Source organism: Oncorhynchus mykiss, unplaced genomic scaffold (genome assembly GCF_013265735.2).
Source record: "Oncorhynchus mykiss isolate Arlee unplaced genomic scaffold, USDA_OmykA_1.1 un_scaffold_232, whole genome shotgun sequence".
NCBI lineage: Eukaryota > Metazoa > Chordata > Actinopteri > Salmoniformes > Salmonidae > Oncorhynchus > Oncorhynchus mykiss.
Window position 1 is genome coordinate 313216 of NW_023493699.1, and position 23285 is coordinate 336500.

Genomic DNA, 23285 nt, shown 5'->3' on the forward strand with positions numbered 1-23285 from the left:
TCAGAAGTATAAATGTCCTGACTACTACAGAGACAGTATCAGAAGTATAAATGCCCTGACTACTACAGAGACAGTATCAGAAGTATAAATGTCCTGACTACTACAGAGACAGTATCAGTATCAGTAGTATAAATGTCCTGACTACTACAGAGACAGTATCAGAAGTATAAATGCCCTGACTACTACAGAGACAGTATCAGTATCAGAAGTATAAATGTCCTGACTACTACAGAGACAGTATCAGAAGTATAAATGTCCTGACTACTACAGAGACAGTATCAGTATCAGTAGTATAAATGTCCTGACTACTACAGAGACAGTATCAGAAGTATAAATGTCCTGACTACTACAGAGACAGTATCAGAAGTATAAATGTCCTGACTACTACAGAGACAGTATCAGAAGTATAAATGTCCTGACTACTACAGAGACAGTATCAGAAGTATAAATGTCCTGACTACTACAGAGACAGTATCAGAAGTATAAATGCCCTGACTACTACAGAGACAGTATCAGTATCAGAAGTATAAATGTCCTGACTACTACAGAGACAGTATCAGTATCAGAAGTATAAATGCCCTGACTACTACAGAGACAGTATCAGAAGTATAAATGTCCTGACTACTACAGAGACAGTATCAGAAGTATAAATGTCCTGACTACTACAGAGACAGTATCAGAAGTATAAATGTCCTGACTACTACAGAGACAGTATCAGAAGTATAAATGCCCTGACTACTACAGAGACAGTATCAGAAGTATAAATGTCCTGACTACTACAGAGACAGTATCAGTATCAGAAGTATAAATGTCCTGACTACTACAGAGACAGTATCAGAAGTATAAATGTCCTGACTACTACAGAGACAGTATCAGTATCAGAAGTATAAATGTCCTGACTACTACATAGACAGTATCAGAAGTATAAATGTCCTGACTACTACAGAGACAGTATCAGTATCAGAAGTATAAATGTCCTGACTACTACAGAGACAGTATCAGTATCAGAAGTATAAATGCCCTGACTACTACAGAGACAGTATCAGTATCAGAAGTATAAATGTCCTGACTACTACAGAGACAGTATCAGAAGTATAAATGTCCTGACTACTACAGAGACAGTATCAGTATCAGAAGTATAAATGCCCTGACTACTACAGAGACAGTATCAGAAGTATAAATGTCCTGACTACTACAGAGACAGTATCAGAAGTATAAATGCCCTGACTACTACAGAGACAGTATCAGAAGTATAAATGTCCTGACTACTACAGAGACAGTATCAGTATCAGAAGTATAAATGCCCTGACTACTACAGAGACAGTATCAGAAGTATAAATGTCCTGACTACTACAGAGACAGTATCAGAAGTATAAATGCCCTGACTACTACAGAGACAGTATCAGAAGTATAAATGCCCTGACTACTACAGAGACAGTATCAGTATCAGAAGTATAAATGTCCTGACTACTACAGAGACAGTATCAGAAGTATAAATGTCCTGACTACTACAGAGACAGTATCAGAAGTATAAATGTCCTGACTACTACAGAGACAGTATGAGAAGTATAAATGTCCTGACTACTACAGAGACAGTATCAGAAGTATAAATGCCCTGACTACTACAGAGACAGTATCAGAAGTATAAATGTCCTGACTACTACAGAGACAGTATCAGAAGTATAAATGCCCTGACTACTACAGAGACAGTATCAGTATCAGAAGTATAAATGCCCTGACTACTACAGAGACAGTATCAGAAGTATAAATGTCCTGACTACTACAGAGACAGTATCAGAAGTATAAATGCCCTGACTACTACAGAGACAGTATCAGAAGTATAAATGTCCTGACTACTACAGAGACAGTATCAGAAGTATAAATGTCCTGACTACTACAGAGACAGTATCAGAAGTATAAATGTCCTGACTACTACAGAGACAGTATCAGAAGTATAAATGTCCTGACTACTACAGAGACAGTATCAGAAGTATAAATGTCCTGACTACTACAGAGACAGTATCAGAAGTATAAATGTCCTGACTACTACAGAGACAGTATCAGAAGTATAAATGTCCTGACTACTACAGAGACAGTATCAGAAGTATAAATGCCCTGACTACTACAGAGACAGTATCAGAAGTATAAATGTCCTGACTACTACAGAGACAGTATCAGTATCAGTAGTATAAATGTCCTGACTACTACAGAGACAGTATCAGAAGTATAAATGCCCTGACTACTACAGAGACAGTATCAGTATCAGAAGTATAAATGTCCTGACTACTACAGAGACAGTATCAGAAGTATAAATGTCCTGACTACTACAGAGACAGTATCAGTATCAGTAGTATAAATGTCCTGACTACTACAGAGACAGTATCAGAAATATAAATGTCCTGACTACTACAGAGACAGTATCAGAAGTATAAATGTCCTGACTACTACAGAGACAGTATCAGAAGTATAAATGTCCTGACTACTACAGAGACAGTATCAGAAGTATAAATGTCCTGACTACTACAGAGACAGTATCAGAAGTATAAATGCCCTGACTACTACAGAGACAGTATCAGAAGTATAAATGTCCTGACTACTACAGAGACAGTATCAGTATCAGAAGTATAAATGTCCTGACTACTACAGAGACAGTATCAGTATCAGAAGTATAAATGTCCTGACTACTACAGAGACAGTATCAGAAGTATAAATGTCCTGACTACTACAGAGACAGTATCAGTATCAGAAGTATAAATGCCCTGACTACTACAGAGACAGTATCAGAAGTATAAATCCCCTGACTACTACAGAGACAGTATCAGTATCAGAAGTATAAATGTCCTGACTACTACAGAGACAGTATCAGAAGTATAAATGTCCTGACTACTACAGAGACAGTATCAGAAGTATAAATGTCCTGACTACTACAGAGACAGTATCAGAAGTATAAATGTCCTGACTACTACAGAGACAGTATCAGTATCAGAAGTATAAATGCCCTGACTACTACAGAGACAGTATCAGAAGTATAAATGTCCTGACTACTACAGAGACAGTATCAGAAGTATAAATGTCCTGACTACTACAGAGACAGTATCAGAAGTATAAATGTCCTGACTACTACAGAGACAGTATCAGAAGTATAAATGTCCTGACTACTACAGAGACAGTATCAGAAGTATAAATGTCCTGACTACTACAGAGACAGTATCAGAAGTATAAATGCCCTGACTACTACAGAGACAGTATCAGTATCAGAAGTATAAATGCCCTGACTACTACAGAGACAGTATCAGTATCAGAAGTATAAATGTCCTGACTACTACAGAGACAGTATCAGTATCAGAAGTATAAATGTCCTGACTACTACAGAGACAGTATCAGAAGTATAAATGTCCTGACTACTACAGAGACAGTATCAGAAGTATAAATGCCCTGACTACTACAGAGACAGTATCAGTATCAGAAGTATAAATGCCCTGACTACTACAGAGACAGTATCAGAAGTATAAATGTCCTGACTACTACAGAGACAGTATCAGAAGTATAAATGCCCTGACTACTACAGAGACAGTATCAGTATCAGAAGTATAAATGTCCTGACTACTACAGAGACAGTATCAGAAGTATAAATGTCCTGACTACTACAGAGACAGTATCAGAAGTATAAATGCCCTGACTACTACAGAGACAGTATCAGTATCAGAAGTATAAATGTCCTGACTACTACAGAGACAGTATCAGAAGTATAAATGTCCTGACTACTACAGAGACAGTATCAGAAGTATAAATGTCCTGACTACTACAGAGACAGTATCAGAAGTATAAATGTCCTGACTACTACAGAGACAGTATCAGAAGTATAAATGTCCTGACTACTACAGAGACAGTATCAGTATCAGAAGTATAAATGTCCTGACTACTACAGAGACAGTATCAGAAGTATAAATGTCCTGACTACTACAGAGACAGTATCAGAAGTATAAATGTCCTGACTACTACAGAGCCAGTATCAGAAGTATAAATGTCCTGACTACTACAGAGACAGTATCAGAAGTATAAATGTCCTGACTACTACAGAGACAGTATCAGTATCAGAAGTATAAATGTCCTGACTACTACAGAGACAGTATCAGAAGTATAAATGTCCTGACTACTACAGAGACAGTATCAGTATCAGAAGTATAAATGCCCTGACTACTACAGAGACAGTATCAGTATCAGAAGTATAAATGTCCTGACTACTACAGAGACAGTATCAGAAGTATAAATTTCCTGACTACTACAGAGACAGTATCAGAAGTATAAATGTCCTGACTACTACAGAGACAGTATCAGAAGTATAAATGCCCTGACTACTACAGAGACAGTATCAGAAGTATAAATGTCCTGACTACTACAGAGACAGTATCAGTATCAGAAGTATAAATGTCCTGACTACTACAGAGACAGTATCAGAAGTATAAATGTCCTGACTACTACAGAGACAGTATCAGTATCAGAAGTATAAATGCCCTGACTACTACAGAGACAGTATCAGAAGTATAAATGCCCTGACTACTACAGAGACAGTATCAGTATCAGAAGTATAAATGCCCTGACTACTACAGAGACAGTATCAGAAGTATAAATGTCCTGCCTACTACAGAGACAGTATCAGAAGTATAAATGTCCTGACTACTACAGAGACAGTATCAGAAGTATAAATGTCCTGACTACTACAGAGACAGTATCAGAAGTATAAATGTCCTGACTACTACAGAGACAGTATCAGTATCAGAAGTATAAATGTCCTGACTACTACAGAGACAGTATCAGAAGTATAAATGTCCTGACTACTACAGAGACAGTATCAGAAGTATAAATGTCCTGACTACTACAGAGACAGTATCAGAAGTATAAATGTCCTGACTACTACAGAGACAGTATCAGAAGTATAAATGCCCTGATTACTACAGAGACAGTATCAGTATCAGAAGTATAAATGCCCTGACTACTACAGAGACAGTATCAGTAGTATAAATGCCCTGACTACTACAGAGACAGTATCAGTATCAGAAGTATAAATGCCCTGACTACTACAGAGACAGTATCAGTATCAGAAGTATAAATGCCCTGACTACTACAGAGACAGTATCAGTAGTATAAATGCCCTGACTACTACAGAGACAGTATCAGTATCAGAAGTATAAATGCCCTGACTACTACAGAGACAGTATCAGTATCAGAAGTATAAATGCCCTGACTACTACAGAGACAGTATCAGTATCAGAAGTATAAATGCCCTGACTACTACAGAGACAGTATCAGTATCAGAAGTATAAATGTCCTGACTACTACAGAGACAGTATCAGAAGTATAAATGCCCTGACTACTACAGAGACAGTATCAGAAGTATAAATGTCCTGACTACTACAGAGACAGTATCAGTATCAGAAGTATAAATGTCCTGACTACTACAGAGACAGTATCAGAAGTATAAATGCCCTGACTACTACAGAGACAGTATCAGTATCAGAAGTATAAATGTCCTGACTACTACAGAGACAGTATCAGAAGTATAAATGTCCTGACTACTACAGAGACAGTATCAGAAGTATAAATGCCCTGACTACTACAGAGACAGTATCAGAAGTATAAATGTCCTGACTACTACAGAGACAGTATCAGAAGTATAAATGTCCTGACTACTACAGAGACAGTATCAGAAGTATAAATGCCCTGACTACTACAGAGACAGTATCAGTATCAGAAGTATAAATGTCCTGACTACTACAGAGACAGTATCAGAAGTATAAATGTCCTGACTACTACAGAGACAGTATCAGAAGTATAAATGTCCTGACTACTACAGAGACAGTATCAGAAGTATAAATGCCCTGACTACTACAGAGACAGTATCAGAAGTATAAATGTCCTGACTACTACAGAGACAGTATCAGAAGTATAAATGTCCTGACTACTACAGAGACAGTATCAGTATCAGAAGTATAAATGCCCTGACTACTACAGAGACAGTATCAGAAGTATAAATGTCCTGACTACTACAGAGACAGTATCAGAAGTATAAATGTCCTGACTACTACAGAGACAGTATCAGTATCAGAAGTATAAATGACCTGACTACTACAGAGACAGTATCAGTAGTATAAATGCCCTGACTACTACAGAGACAGTATCAGAAGTATAAATGCCCTGACTACTACAGAGACAGTATCAGAAGTATAAATGCCCTGACTACTACAGAGACAGTATCAGAAGTATAAATGTCCTGACTACTACAGAGACAGTATCAGAAGTATAAATGTCCTGACTACTACAGAGACAGTATCAGAAGTATAAATGCCCTGACTACTACAGAGACAGTATCAGAAGTATAAATGCCCTGACTACTACAGAGACAGTATCAGTATCAGAAGTATAAATGTCCTGACTACTACAGAGACAGTATCAGTATCAGAAGTATAAATGTCCTGACTACTACAGAGACAGTATCAGAAGTATAAATGCCCTGACTACTACAGAGACAGTATCAGTATCAGAAGTATAAATGTCCTGACTACTACAGAGACAGTATCAGTATCAGAAGTATAAATGTCCTGACTACTACAGAGACAGTATCAGAAGTATAAATGCCCTGACTACTACAGAGACAGTATCAGTATCAGAAGTATAAATGTCCTGACTACTACAGAGACAGTATCAGAAGTATAAATGCCCTGACTACTACAGAGACAGTATCAGTATCAGAAGTATAAATGTCCTGACTACTACAGAGACAGTATCAGTATCAGAAGTATAAATGTCCTGACTACTACAGAGACAGTATCAGAAGTATAAATGCCCTGACTACTACAGAGACAGTATCAGTATCAGAAGTATAAATGCCCTGACTACTACAGAGACAGTATCAGTATCAGAAGTATAAATGTCCTGACTACTACAGAGACAGTATCAGAAGTATAAATGTCCTGACTACTACAGAGACAGTATCAGAAGTATAAATGCCCTGACTACTACAGAGACAGTATCAGTATCAGAAGTATAAATGCCCTGACTACTACAGAGACAGTATCAGTATCAGAAGTATAAATGCCCTGACTACTACAGAGACAGTATCAGAAGTATAAATGCCCTGACTACTACAGAGACAGTATCAGTATCAGAAGTATAAATGTCCTGACTACTACAGAGACAGTATCAGTATCAGAAGTATAAATGTCCTGACTACTACAGAGACAGTATCAGAAGTATAAATGTCCTGACTACTACAGAGACAGTATCAGTATCAGAAGTATAAATGTCCTGACTACTACAGAGACAGTATCAGAAGTATAAATGCCCTGACTACTACAGAGACAGTATCAGTATCAGAAGTATAAATGTCCTGACTACTACAGAGACAGTATCAGAAGTATAAATGTCCTGACTACTACAGAGACAGTATCAGAAGTATAAATGTCCTGACTACTACAGAGACAGTATCAGTATCAGAAGTATAAATGTCCTGACTACTACAGAGACAGTATCAGTATCAGAAGTATAAATGTCCTGACTACTACAGAGACAGTATCAGAAGTATAAATGCCCTGACTACTACAGAGACAGTATCAGTATCAGAAGTATAAATGTCCTGACTACTACAGAGACAGTATCAGAAGTATAAATGTCCTGACTACTACAGAGACAGTATCAGAAGTATAAATGCCCTGACTACTACAGAGACAGTATCAGTATCAGAAGTATAAATGTCCTGACTACTACAGAGACAGTATCAGAAGTATAAATGCCCTGACTACTACAGAGACAGTATCAGAAGTATAAATGTCCTGACTACTACAGAGACAGTATCAGAAGTATAAATGTCCTGACTACTACAGAGACAGTATCAGAAGTATAAATGCCCTGACTACTACAGAGACAGTATCAGAAGTATAAATGTCCTGACTACTACAGAGACAGTATCAGTATCAGAAGTATAAATGCCCTGACTACTACAGAGACAGTATCAGTATCAGAAGTATAAATGCCCTGACTACTACAGAGACAGTATCAGTATCAGAAGTATAAATGTCCTGACTACTACAGAGACAGTATCAGAAGTATAAATGTCCTGACTACTACAGAGACAGTATCAGAAGTATAAATGTCCTGACTACTACAGAGACAGTATCAGAAGTATAAATGCCCTGACTACTACAGAGACAGTATCAGAAGTATAAATGCCCTGACTACTACAGAGACAGTATCAGAAGTATAAATGTCCTGACTACTACAGAGACAGTATCAGAAGTATAAATGTCCTGACTACTACAGAGACAGTATCAGAAGTATAAATGCCCTGACTACTACAGAGACAGTATCAGAAGTATAAATGCCCTGACTACTACAGAGACAGTATCAGTATCAGAAGTATAAATGTCCTGACTACTACAGAGACAGTATCAGTATCAGAAGTATAAATGTCCTGACTACTACAGAGACAGTATCAGAAGTATAAATGCCCTGACTACTACAGAGACAGTATCAGTATCAGAAGTATAAATGTCCTGACTACTACAGAGACAGTATCAGTATCAGAAGTATAAATGTCCTGACTACTACAGAGACAGTATCAGAAGTATAAATGCCCTGACTACTACAGAGACAGTATCAGTATCAGAAGTATAAATGTCCTGACTACTACAGAGACAGTATCAGAAGTATAAATGCCCTGACTACTACAGAGACAGTATCAGAAGTATAAATGTCCTGACTACTACAGAGACAGTATCAGTATCAGAAGTATAAATGTCCTGACTACTACAGAGACAGTATCAGAAGTATAAATGCCCTGACTACTACAGAGACAGTATCAGTATCAGAAGTATAAATGCCCTGACTACTACAGAGACAGTATCAGTATCAGAAGTATAAATGTCCTGACTACTACAGAGACAGTATCAGAAGTATAAATGTCCTGACTACTACAGAGACAGTATCAGAAGTATAAATGCCCTGACTACTACAGAGACAGTATCAGTATCAGAAGTATAAATGCCCTGACTACTACAGAGACAGTATCAATATCAGAAGTATAAATGCCCTGACTACTACAGAGACAGTATCAGAAGTATAAATGCCCTGACTACTACAGAGACAGTATCAGTATCAGAAGTATAAATGTCCTGACTACTACAGAGACAGTATCAGTATCAGAAGTATAAATGTCCTGACTACTACAGAGACAGTATCAGAAGTATAAATGTCCTGACTACTACAGAGACAGTATCAGTATCAGAAGTATAAATGTCCTGACTACTACAGAGACAGTATCAGAAGTATAAATGCCCTGACTACTACAGAGACAGTATCAGTATCAGAAGTATAAATGTCCTGACTACTACAGAGACAGTATCAGAAGTATAAATGTCCTGACTACTACAGAGACAGTATCAGAAGTATAAATGTCCTGACTACTACAGAGACAGTATCAGTATCAGAAGTATAAATGTCCTGACTACTACAGAGACAGTATCAGTATCAGAAGTATAAATGTCCTGACTACTACAGAGACAGTATCAGAAGTATAAATGCCCTGACTACTACAGAGACAGTATCAGTATCAGAAGTATAAATGTCCTGACTACTACAGAGACAGTATCAGAAGTATAAATGTCCTGACTACTACAGAGACAGTATCAGAAGTATAAATGCCCTGACTACTACAGAGACAGTATCAGTATCAGAAGTATAAATGTCCTGACTACTACAGAGACAGTATCAGAAGTATAAATGCCCTGACTACTACAGAGACAGTATCAGAAGTATAAATGTCCTGACTACTACAGAGACAGTATCAGAAGTATAAATGTCCTGACTACTACAGAGACAGTATCAGAAGTATAAATGCCCTGACTACTACAGAGACAGTATCAGTATCAGAAGTATAAATGTCCTGACTACTACAGAGACAGTATCAGTATCAGAAGTATAAATGCCCTGACTACTACAGAGACAGTATCAGTATCAGAAGTATAAATGCCCTGACTACTACAGAGACAGTATCAGTATCAGAAGTATAAATGTCCTGACTACTACAGAGACAGTATCAGAAGTATAAATGTCCTGACTACTACAGAGACAGTATCAGAAGTATAAATGTCCTGACTACTACAGAGACAGTATCAGAAGTATAAATGTCCTGACTACTACAGAGACAGTATCAGTGTAAATGCAGCAAGGCCACTACAGAGAGCAGGATGACCATGCAGAGCACTGAAGGAAACCAAGGTGTCATTTTGGCATTTGGCTGAGCTGTCCCTTTCAGGATCACTTTGTTAGTCCATACGAGAGGGAAATGTATCTTTTGTTTTTTACCCGACCACACACAGCTGACCTTGTGGGGACACACAGATCATTTCTCTGAATGAGTCTTTCTGGAGGACAGGAAAAACCCTGCGCTGCAAGAAGACTGATTCACTAAAACCACCTAGTAGCCACCTCTGTGTGTGTGTGTGTGTGTGTGTGTGTGTGTGTGTGTGTGTGTGTGTGTGTGTGTGTGTGTGTGTGTGTGTGTGTGTGTGTGTGTGTAAAAAAAAAAAGGAGCTAGGAGCTAGGGCTAGGGCTAGGAGATAGGGTTAGGGGCTAGGGCTAGGAGCTAGGGCTAGGAGATAGGGCTAGGAGATAGGGCTAGGAGATAGGGTTAAGGGTTAGAATTAGAACCCTGATCGCTGAAGCTGGAGACTTTTATCTCCCTCACCAACTTTAAACATCTGCTAGGTTAAGGGGTTAAGGGTTTAGGGGTTAAGGCTTAGGGGTTAAGGGTTTAGGGGTTAAGGTTTAGGGGTTAAGGCTTAGGGGTTAAGGGTTTAGGGGTTAAGGTTTAGGGGTTAAGGTTTAGGGGTTAAGGGTTTAGGGGTAAAGGGTTTAGGGGTTAAGGGTTTAGGGTTTAGGGGTTAAGGGTTAAGGGTTTAGGGGTTAAGGTTTAGGGGTTAAGGGTTTAGGGGTTAAGGCTTAGGGGTTAAGGGCTTAGGGGTTAAGGTTTAGGGGTTAAGGGTTTAGGGGTTAAGGGTTAGGGGTTAAGGGTTTAGGGGTTAAGGGTTTAAGGTTAAGGGGTTAAGGTTTAGGGGTTAAGGGTCTCCTGTTTAGGGTCTACTGTTGTCATTCAGCTAAATCCTGAAGAATACAGTGTTACTACTGTTGACCTGCCCTGACCATCACACACAACATCTAAACAGCCTTCATCACAATGATGGCAGGCAGGGAGGGGGAGGGAGAGAGCAGGGAGGGAGGGAGGGAGGGAGAGAGCAGGGAGGGAGAGAGCAGGGAGGGAGTGAGGGAGGGAGAGAGCAGGGAGGGAGAGAGGGAGGGAGAGAGCAGGGAGGGAGAGAGAGAGCAGGGAGGGAGGGACGGAGAGAGCAGGGAGGGAGGGAGGGAGGGAGAGAGCAGGGAGGGAGGGAGGGAGAGAGCAGGGAGGGAGAGAGGGAGAGAGCAGATAGGGAGAGAGCAGGGAGGGAGAGAGCAGGGAGGGAGGGAGGGAGAGAGCAGGGAGGGAGGGAGGGAGGGAGGGAGGGAGCAGGGAGGGAGGGAGGGAGGGAGGGAGGGAGGGAGGGAGGGAGGGAGGGAGGGAGGGAGAGAGAGCAGGGAAGGAGGGAGGTAGAGAGAGAGCAGGGAGGGAGGGAGGGAGGGAGAGAGCAGGAAGGGAGGGAGCGAGAGAAAGAGGGAGGGAGGGAGAGAGCAGGGAGGGAGAAAGCAGGGAGGGAGGGAGAGAGGGAGGGAGGGAGAGAGCAGGGAAGGAGGGAGGGAGAGAGAGAGAGAGCAGGGAAGGAGGGAGGTAGAGAGAGAGCAGGGAGGGAGGGAGGGAGGGAGAGAGCAGGAAGGGAGGGAGGGAGAGAGCAGGGAGGGAGAGAGCAGGGAGGGAGGGAGAGAGCAGGGAGGGAGAGAGCAGGGAGGGAGAGAGCAGGGAGGGAGAGAGCAGGGAGGGAGGGAGGGAGGGAAAGAGCAGGGAGGGAGAGAGCAGGGAGGGAGGGAGGGAGGGGGAGAGAGCAGGGAGGGAGGGAGGGAGGTAGGGAGAGAGAGAGCAGGGAGGGAGGGAGGGAGGGAGGGAGGGAGAGAGCAGTGAGGGAGAGAGCAGGGAGTGAGGGAGAGAGCAGGGAGGGAGGGAGGGAGGAGGGAGAGCAGGGAGGGAGAGAGCAGGGAGAGAGCAGGGAGGGAGGGAGGGAGGGAGGGAGGGAGAGAGCAGGGAAAGAGCAGGGAGGGAGGGAGGGAGGGAGGGAGGGAGGGAGGGAGAGAGCAGGGAAGGAGGGAGGGAGAGAGAGAGCAGGGAAGGAGGGAGGGAGAGAGAGCAGGGAGGGAGGGAGGGAGGGAGAGAGCAGGGAGGGAGGTAGAGAGGGAGAGAGCAGGGAGGGAGAGAGCAGGGAGGGAGGGAGGGAGGAGGGAGGGAGCAGGGAGGGAGCAGGATATGCAAACCCTCTCCTTCTAGGATTACAGAAAGCCCCATCTGATCAGGATGGTAGTCGTAGGCTTCATCTACCCTCCTACCACACCTGTTCTGTCCTCCGTTTGACAACACACACACACACACACACACACACACACACACACACACACACACACACACACACACGGCCTGGAGGAAGGTTTTGGACAAACGGATGCTAGAAGTTGCCAGTTTTTATTCAGAACCCTTTAACAGGTTCCAACCCTGAGGGTTATAGTTAATGACCAGACTCCATCAGTCAGTCAGCTGTGTTTGCCTTCCTAACACACTGAGCAAATAACAGGAAGTCAAGCATGTACCGTTCTGGGCATTGAAAATGTAACCTAATACTAGAGCAGATTTACTTCAAAGTGGATGTAACTGCACCGAGGGAATGACTGAAATACGGAGAATGGAGAGAGATAGAGAGATAGAGAGGAGATACGGAGAGATAGAGGGAGATACAGAGGAGACAGAGACATAGAGAGAGAGAGAGACAGACAGACAGACAGAGGAGAGAGACAGACAGAGAGGAGAGAGAGAGAGACAGGGAGGAGAGAGAGACAGAGAGGAGAGACAGAGACAGAGAGGAGAGACAGAACATGTTTATCTATAATAATCCTGACTGTAATCTCCCTCCCTGCCACTAGGGTACAGTAGAGGCTGTGGCAGAGTAAGGTATAGTAATTAACTGCTGCAACACTAACAAACCCATCATGTCATCAACAACAGCCCTCGTAGTAATGTATTATATGCTTATCTATTTGAATACAACATTTACATGTGTTGAATGCAGGGAAGAAGTGGGTTGGGGAGGTCTGGAGGCTACCATCTGTTCAATCACAAGAGAGAATACCTCGTTGAATGTACAAACATGTGGCCATGGGACCTGCACCCTGGGCCCTGCACCCTGGGCCCTGCACCCTGGGACCTGCACCCTTGGACCTGCACCCTGGGACCTGCACCCTGGGCCCTGCACCCTGCACCCTGGGCCCTGCACCCTGGGACCTGCACCCTGGGACCTGCACCCTGGGACCTGCACCCTGGGCCCTGCACCCTGGGCCCTGCACCCTGCACCCTGCACCCTGGGCCCTGCACCCTGGGACCTGCACCCTGGGACCTGCACCCTGGGACCTGCACCCTGGGACCTGCACCCTGGGACCTGCACCCTGGGCCCTGCACCCTGGGCCCTGCACCCTGGGCCCTGCACCCTGCACCCTGCACCCTGGGCCCTGCACCCTGGGCCCTGCACCCTGGGCCCTGCACCCTGGGCCCTGCACCCTGGGCCCTGCACCCTGGGCCCTGCACCCTGGGCCCTGCACCCTGGGCCCTGCACCCTGGGCCCTGCACCCTGGGCCCTGCACCCTGGGACCTGCACCCTGGGACCTGCACCCTGGGACCTGCACCCTGGGACCTGCACCCTGGGCCCTGCACCCTAGGCCCCTATATATAAAGAATAAGGGATTTCAGTAGGGACACAGCGTAAAAGGCCAGAAACAGCCCCTATTAAACACTCTTTTACTAATTATTCAGACCCCTTGACTTGTGGGGATATTTTTCAGGGATTGGGAGACTAGTCGGGATGAAGGGAAAGATGAACGGAGTAAAGTAGAGATCCTTGATGAAAACCTGCTCCAGAGCGTACACATGTAAAGGTGATATTTCTTTATTTCTTATTTTTGGACGGGACATTTCTTTAAACCTGTTTTTGCTTTGTCATTACGGGGTATTGTGTGTTTGTCATTACGGGGTATTGTGTGTTTGTCATTACGGGGTAATGTGTGTTTGTCATTACGGGGTATTGTGTGTTTGTCATTACGGGGTAATGTGTGTTTGGGGTAATGTGTGTTTGGGGTAATGTGTGTTTGGGGTAATGTGTGTGTAGTTTAATGAGAAAAATAATAAGAAAAAAACAATTTAATCCACTTTAGTTTAAGGCTGTAACGTAACAAAATGTGGAAAAAGTCAAGGGGTCTGAATACTTTCCGAATGCACTTTAGCTGAGAAGGGATTTACAAGCTGTACTGTACAGTGACTATTTCATTTTGCTACTAGTGAGGGGGACCTGTCTGACTGACACATATAACCTCTCCTAGGATGAGTCACACACAGAGGAAATGCTATAGACATCACAATACGCTTTCACTGCTTATTATCAGACCTGAATGTAAAAGACATCCCCCATGAAGTGTGTCAACCAGCCACTCGCCAGACAGTCAAAGCCCCGTAGTCACAGGGTGAACGGAGAGAATATTAAAGAATGCTTTTCTCCAAGCTGCAAATCATTTAACTAATAATCAAATTAGGATTTAGGGGCTCTGGAATAAAGTAGTTCACCTTACAGGGAATAAGGTGCCATAGGGCTCTGGTCTAAAGTAGTGCACTATATAGGGAATAGGGCTCTGGTCTAAAGTAGTGCACTATATAGGGAATAGGGCTCTGGTCTAAAGTAGTTCACTATACAGGGAATAGGGTGCCATAGGGCTCTGGTCTAAAGTAGTGCACTATATAGGGAATAGGGCTCTGGTCTTAAGTAGTGCACTATATAGGGAATAGGCCTCTGGTCTAAAGTAGTGCACTATATAGGGAATAGGGCTCTGGTCTAAAGTAGTGCACTATATAGGGAATAGGGCTCTGGTCTAAAGTAGTGCACTATATAGGGAATAGGGCTCTGGTCTAAAGTAGTTCACTATACAGGGAATAGGGTGCCATAGGGCTCTGGTCTAAAGTAGTGCACTATATAGGGAATAGGGCTCTGGTCTTAAGTAGTGCACTATATAGGGAATAGGGCTCTGGTCTAAAGTAGTGCACTATATAGGGAATAGGGTGCCATAGGGCTCTGGTCTAAAGTAGTGCACCCTATTTGAGATTTGAGATTCTGACTGATGCGTCTTCCAATCTCCTGACCTCCTGACCTCTAGCTGGAGTGATGCTACTTTTCCATCTGCAGGAATGCAACACAGCATCTTTCTGCAAAACCAAGACTGCAGAACAGAGACCAATGACGATGGCGTGATCTTCATCGACGCACAATCACTATTTCCTACGTAGGAGGTGAAGAGAGAAAAGACAGGGGGGAGCAAAGTGATCAGGAATTGTGAGTATGTGTGTGTGTGTGTGTGTGTGTGTGTGCTGTGACATTTGCATTCCTGCAGCAACCCACGCTAGCACTGTCTGAAGAGCATAGACTACAGATAGACAGCTGGACATAGACAGCTGGACATAGACTACAGATAGACAGCTGGACATAGACTACAGATAGACAGCTGGACATAGACTACAGATAGACAGCTGGACATAGACTACAGCACACACACTTGAATGCAGATATCGTCACCCTGGTAGTCGGGTTCTTCACCTGGTAGTCAGGTTCTCCACCTGGTAGTCGGGTTCTTCACCTGGTAGTCGGGTTCTTCACCTGGTAGTCGGGTTCTTCACCTGGTAGTCGGGTTCTTCACCTGGTAGTCGGGTTCTTCACCTGGTAGTCGGGTTCTTCACCTGGTAGTCGGGTTCTTCACCTGGTAGTCGGGTTCTTCACCTGGTAGTCAGGTTCTCCACCTGGTAGTCAGGTTCTCCACCTGGTAGTCAGGTTCTCCACCTGGTAGTCAGGTTCTTCACCTGGTAGTCAGGTTCTCCACCTGGTAGTCGGGTTCTTCACCTGGTAGTCGGGTTCTCCACCTGGTAGTCAGGTTCTTCACCTGGTAGTCAGGTTCTCCACCTGGTAGTCAGGTTCTTCACCTGGTAGTCAGGTTCTTCACCTGGTAGTCGGGTTCTTCACCTGGAAGTCGGGTCCTCCACCTGGTAGTCGGGTTCTCCACCTGGTAGTCAGGTTCTTCACCTGGTAGTCAGGTTCTCCACCTGGTAGTCAGGTTCTCCACCTGGTAGTCAGGTTCTCCACCTGGTAGTCAGGTTCTCCACCTGGTAGTCAGGTTCTTCACCTGGTAGCATGTAGGTTTAAGCTGGTTTTAGTGGTGAATAATGTAGAGTGAATTAAAGGATGTAAACCATGGTTGCACAGCTGTCACACCTAGTTGTGGTCCATGAGAAAACATCACAGTCGAGACACAATCACAGTACACACACAAACACACAGACTTACACACGTGTTACACAAACACAGTAGGGATCGACATGAGTAATCCCGTACTCCAATGGACGTCAAATTCTTCAACCAAAGATGTTTCTTTTTCTAAATACTGTAAAACTATTCGGTGGAATGTTCTTTGCGGCTGCCTGAACGGGCAAAGTGAAATGTTGTGCCTAAACGTTCTGTTATGTTGTCTTGACGACAGAAGTTATTTTTTGCTTTGACTCTAGCGCTTAATTTGTAGACGTGCATTAGCAGGGCAAAAACTAATGAAAAAAGCCAAAAGGACAACAGTTGTTCTTGCTAAATTCCCTTTGCCCTCCGTGTCTCCCACTCGCTCGATGGCGTTCGGACGGCTCCCGTAAGCCTACAGAAATAAATACCTATGAAAACGTATCTGACGTGTGACACACAAGCTACAAAATGTGTTTAACTCGCCCAATTGAGACCCGTTTCCAAATGTTCACTCCGATAATAACTCTGAATAAGACAGATGTGTTATCTGTCATGGTGATGATAAATGAGGCATCGTTGGCATATAGATGATACGTGTTGAAAACTCATTCCAGTGTGGGCTTTGTGTTCTAAAAATATCTACTTGTTCCATACCAGTACTGTAGTACTCTGGAAAAAAATGATGTGAGTACTTAAAACAGTGAAAACATTTCAAATACACACACACACACACACACACACACACACACACACACACACACACACACAACCCAGAGAGAAAGAGAGAGGACTGATCACAAAGAGGCCTGATCACCCAGACAGAAAGCGAGAGGACTGATCACAAAGAGGCCTGATCACCCAGAGAGAAAGAGAGAGGACTGATCACAAAGAGAGGCCTGATCACAGAGAGAGAGAGAGAGAGAGAAAGAGAGAGGACTGATCACAAAGAGGCCTGATCACCCAGAGAGAAAGAGAGAGGACTGATCACAAAGAGGCCTGATCACCCAGAGAGAAAGAAAGATGACTGACCACAAAGAGGCCTGATCACCCAGAGAGAAAGAGAGAGGCCTGACCACAAAGAGAGGCCTGATCACAGAGAGAGAGAGAGAGAGAGAGAGAGAGAGGTCTGATCACAAAGAGAGAGAGGCCTGATCACAGAGCGAGAGAGGCCTGATCACAGAGAGAGAGAGGCCTGATCACAGAGAGAGGCCTGATCACCCAGCCAGAGAGAGAGAGGCCTGATCACAAAGATAGAGAGGCCTGATCACAAAGATAGAGAGGCCTGATCACAGAGAGAGAGAGGCCTGATCAGAGTCAATAGTGCACTTTATAGGGAATAGGGTGCCATTTGGGTCAATCCAAACAACTCTACATCACCTCTAAAAGAAAGTGAATGGCTTCTTTGTTTTTGATGGACAAAAGGCAATCAGTTGAACACATTGTTTTTATTTCATTAATGACTCTCTTGTCAAACACTCAGACATCATTTACAGTAGAGATGACCAAGGATGTTCTCTGTTTAGTGAGTCCTCTAGATCAGAGGCAGTAGAGATGACCAGGGATGTTCTCTGTTTAGTGAGTCCTCCAGATCAGAGGCAGTAGGGATGACCAGGGATGTTCTCTGTTTAGTGAGCCTGCCAGATCAGAGGCAGTAGGGATGACCAGGGATGTTCTCTGTTTAGTGAGCCTGCCAGATCAGAGGCAGTAGGGATGACCAGGGATGTTCTCTGTTTAGTGAGTCCTCCAGATCAGAGGCAATAGGGATGACCAGGGATGGTCTCTGTTTAGTGAGTCCTCCAGATCAGAGGCAATAGGGATGACCAGGGATGGTCTCTGTTTAGTGAGTCCTCCAGATCAGAGGCAATAGGGATGACCAGGGATGTTCTCTGTTTAGTGAGTCCTCCAGATCAGAGGCAGTAGGGAGGACCAGGGATGTTCTCTGTTTAGTGAGTCCGCCAGATCAGAGGCAGTAGAGAAGACCAGGGATGTTCTCTGTTTAGTGAGTCCTCCAGATCAGAGGCAGTAGGGATGACCAGGGATGTTCTCTGTTTAGTGAGTCCTCCAGATCAGAGGCAGTAGGGATGACCAGGGATGTTCTCTGTTTAGTGAGTCCTCCAGATCAGAGGCAGTAGGGATGACCAGGGATGTTCTCTGTTTAGTGAGTCCTCCAGATCAGAGGCAGCAGGGATGACCAGGGATGTTCTCTGTTTAGTGAGTCCTCCAGATCAGAGACAGTAGGGATGACCAGAGATGTTCTCTGTTTAGTGAGTCCTCCAGATCAGAGGCAGTAGGGATGACCAGGGATGTTCTCTGTTTAGTGAGTCCTCCAGATCAGAGGCAGTAGGGATGACCAGGGATGTTCTCTGTTTAGTGAGTCCACCAGATCAGAGGCAGTAGGGATGACCAGGGATGTTCTCTGTTTAGTGAGTCCTCCAGATCAGAGGCTGTAGGGATGACCAGAGATGTTCTCTGTTTAGTGAGTCCTCCAGATCAGAGACAGTAGGGATGACCAGGGATGGTCTCTGTTTAGTGAGTCCTCCAGATCAGAGACAGTAGGGATGACCAGGCATGTTCTCTGTTTAGTGAGTCCTCCAGATCAGAGGTAGTAGGGACGACCAGGGATGGTCTCTGTTTAGTGAGTCCTCCAGATCAGAGGTAGTAGGGACGACCAGGGATGGTCTCTGTTTAGTGAGTCCTCCAGATCAGAGGCAGTAGGGATGATCAGGGATGTTCTCTGTTTAGTGAGTCCTCCAGATCAGAGGCAGTAGGGATGACCAGGGATGTTCTCTGTTTAGTGAGTCCTCCAGATCAGAGACAGTAGGGACGACCAGGGATGTTCTCTGTTTAGTGAGTCCTCCAGATCAGAGGCAGTAGGGATGACCAGGGATGTTCTCTGTTTAGTGAGTCCTCCAGATCAGAGGCAGTAGGGATGACCAGGGATGTTCTCTGTTTAGTGAGTCCTCCAGATCAGAGGCAGTAGGGATGACCAGGGATGTTCTCTGTTTAGTGAGTCCTCCAGATCAGAGGCAGTAGGGATGACCAGGGATGGTCTCTGTTTAGTGAGTCCTCCAGATCAGAGGCAGTAGAGATGACCAGGGATGTTCTCTGTTTAGTGAGTCCTCCAGATCAGAGGCAGTAGGGATGACCAGGGATGTTCTCTGTTTAGTGAGTCCTCCAGATCAGAGGCAGTAGGGATGACCAGGGATGTTCTCTGTTTAGTGAGCCTGCCAGATCAGAGGCAGTAGGGATGACCAGGGATGTTCTCTGTTTAGTGAGCCTGCCAGATCAGAGGCAGTAGGGATGACCAGGGATGTTCTCTGTTTAGTGAGTCCTCCAGATCAGAGGCAATAGGGATGACCAGGGATGGTCTCTGTTTAGTGAGTCCTCCAGATCAGAGGCAATAGGGATGACCAGGGATGGTCTCTGTTTAGTGAGTCCTCCAGATCAGAGGCAATAGGGATGACCAGGGATGTTCTCTGTTTAGTGAGTCCTCCAGATCAGAGGCAGTAGGGAGGACCAGGGATGTTCTCTGTTTAGTGAGTCCTCCAGATTAGAGGCAGTAGGGATGACCAGGGATGTTCTCTGTTTAGTGAGTCCTCCAGATCAGAGGCAATAGGGATGACCAGGGATGTTCTCTGTTTAGTGAGTCCTCCAGATCAGAGGCAGTAGGGAGGACCAGGGATGTTCTCTGTTTAGTGAGTCCACCAGATCAGAGGCAGTAGGGATGACCAGGGATGGTCTCTGTTTAGTGAGTCCTCCAGGTCAGAGGCAGTAGGGATGACCAGGGATGTTCTCTGTTTAGTGAGTCCTCCAGATCAGAGGCAGTAGGGATGACCAGGGATGTTCTCTGTTTAGTGAGTCCTCCAGATCAGAGGCAGTATGGATGACCAGGGATGGTCTCTGTTTAGTGAGTCCTCCAGACCAGAGGCAGTAGGGATGACCAGGGATGGTCTCTGTTTAGTGAGTCCTCCAGATCAGAGGCAGTATGGATGACCAGGGATGGTCTCTGTTTAGTGAGTCCTCCAGATCAGAGGCAGTAGAGATGACCAGGGATGTTCTCTGTTTAGTGAGTCCTCCAGATCGGAGGCAGTAGGGATGACCAGGGATGTTCTCTGTTTAGTGAGTCCTCCAGATCAGAGGCAGTAGGGATGACCAGGGATGTTCTCTGTTTAGTGAGTCCTCCAGATCAGAGGCAGTAGGGGTGACCAGGGATGTTCACTGTTTAGTGAGTCCTCCAGATCAGAGGCAGTAGGGATGGCCAGGGATGTTCTCTGTTTAGTGAGTCCTCCAGATCAGAGGCAGTAGGGATGGCCAGGGATGTTCTCTGTTTAGTGAGTCCTCCAGATCAGAGGCAGTAGGGATGACCAGGGATGTTCTCTGTTTAGTGAATCCTCCAGATCAGAGGCAGTAGGGATGGCCAGGGATGTTCTCTGTTTAGTGAGTCCTCCAGATCAGAGGCAGTAGGGATGACCAGGGATGTTCTCTGTTTAGTGAGTCCTCCAGATCAGAGGCAGTAGGGATGACCAGGGATGTTCTCTGTTTAGTGAGTCCTCCAGATCAGAGGCAGTAGAGATGACCAGGGATGTTCTCTGTTTAGTGAGTCCTCCAGATCAGAGGCAGTAGAGATGACCAGGGATGTTCTCTGTTTAGTGAGTCCTCCAGATCAGAGGCAGTAGGGATGTTCTCTGTTTAGTGAGTCCTCCAGATCAGAGGCAGTAGAGATGACCAGGGATGTTCTCTGTTTAGTGAGTCCTCCAGATCAGAGTCAGTAGGGATGACCAGTGATGTTCTTTGTTTAGTGAGTCCTCCAGATCAGAGATGGTAGAGATGACCAGGGATGTTCTCTGTTTAGTGAGTCCTCCAGATCAGAGGCAGTAGGGATGACCAGGGATGTTCTCTGTTTAGTGAGTCCTCCAGATCAGAGATGGTAGAGATGACCAGGGATGTTCTCTGTTTAGTGAGTCCTCCAGATCAGAGGCAATAGGGATGTTCTCTGTTTAGTGAGTCCTCCAGATCAGAGGCAGTAGGGATGACCAGGGATGTTCTCTGTTTAGTGAGTCCTCCAGATCAGAGGCAGCAGGGATGACCAGGGATGTTCTCTGTTTAGTGAGTCCTCCAGATCAGAGGCAGTAGGGATGACCAGGGATGTTCTCTGTTTAGTGAGTCCTCCAGATCAGAGGCAGTAGGGATGACCAGGGATGTTCTCTGTTTAGTGAGTCCTCCAGATCAGAGGCAGTAGGGATGACCAGGGATGTTCTCTGTTTAGTGAGTCCTCCAGATCAGAGGCAGTAGAGATGACCAGGGATGTTCTCTGTTTAGTGAGTCCTCCAGATCAGAGGCAGTAGAGATGACCAGGGATGTTCTCTGTTTAGTGAGTCCGCCAGATCAGAGGCAGTAGAGATGACCAGGGATGTTCTCTGTTTAGTGAGTCCTCCAGATCAGAGGCAGTAGGGATGACCAGGGATGTTCTCTGTTTAGTGAGTCCTCCAGATCAGAGGCAGTAGGGATGACCAGGGATGTTCTCTGTTTAGTGAGTCCTCCAGATCAGAGGCAGTAGGGATGACCAGGGATGTTCTCTGTTTAGTGAGTCCTCCAGATCAGAGGCAGCAGGGATGACCAGGGATGTTCTCTGTTTAGTGAGTCCTCCAGATCAGAGGCAGTAGGGATGACCAGGGATGTTCTCTGTTTAGTGAGTCCTCCAGATCAGAGGCAGTAGGGATGACCAGGGATGTTCTCTGTTTAGTGAGTCCTCCAGATCAGAGGCAGTAGGGATGACCAGGGATGTTCTCTGTTTAGTGAGTCCTCCAGATCAGAGGCAGTAGGGATGACCAGGGATGTTCTCTGTTTAGTGAGTCCTCCAGATCAGAGGCAGTAGGGATGACCAGGGATGTTCTCTGTTTAGTGAGTCCTCCAGATCAGAGGCAGTAGGGATGACCAGGGATGTTCTCTGTTTAGTGAGTCCTCCAGATCAGAGGCAGTAGAGATGACCAGGGATGTTCTCTGTTTAGTGAGTCCTCCAGATCAGAGGCAGTAGGGATGACCAGGGCTGTTCTCTGTTTAGTGAGTCCTCCAGATCAGAGGCAGTAGGGATGACCAGAGATGTTCTCTGTTTAGTGAGTCCTCCAGATCAGAGGCAGTAGGGATGACCAGGGATGTTCTCTGTTTAGTGAGTCCTCCAGATCAGAGGCAGTAGGGATGACCAGGGATGCTCTCTGTTTAGTGAGTCCTCCAGATCAGAGGCAGTAGGGATGACCAGGGATGTTCTCTGTTTAGTGAGTCCTCCAGATCAGAGGCAGTAGGGATGATCAGGGATGTTCTCTGTTTAGTGAGTCCTCCAGATCAGAGGCAGTAGGGATGACCAGGGATGTTCTCTGTTTAGTGAGTCCTCCAGATCAGAGGCAGTAGGGATGACCAGGGATGTTCTCTGTTTAGTGAGTCCTCCAGATCAGAGACAGTAGGGATGACCAGGGATGTTCTCTGTTTAGTGAGTCCTCCAGATCAGAGGCAGTAGGGATGACCAGGGATGTTCTCTGTTTAGTGAGTCCTCCAGATCAGAGGCAGTAGGGATGACCAGGGATGTTCTCTGTTTAGTGAGTCCTCCAGATCAGAGGCAGTAGGGATGACCAGGGATGTTCTCTGTTTAGTGAGTCCTCCAGATCAGAGACAGTAGGGATGACCAGGGATGTTCTCTGTTTAGTGAGTCCTCCAGATCAGAGACAGTAGAGATGACCATAGATGTTCTCTGTTTAGTGAGTCCTCCAGATCAGAGACAGTAGGGATGAC

At 44.9% G+C, this 23285-nt stretch overlaps 1 protein-coding gene across 3 annotated transcripts in view; it reads right to left on the reverse strand.

The window, feature by feature from the left end:
- The window catches only part of LOC110532856 (HBS1-like protein), a 104051-nt gene that overhangs the window by 62762 nt on the left and 18004 nt on the right, over positions 1-23285 (reverse strand). The window lies entirely within an intron of this gene.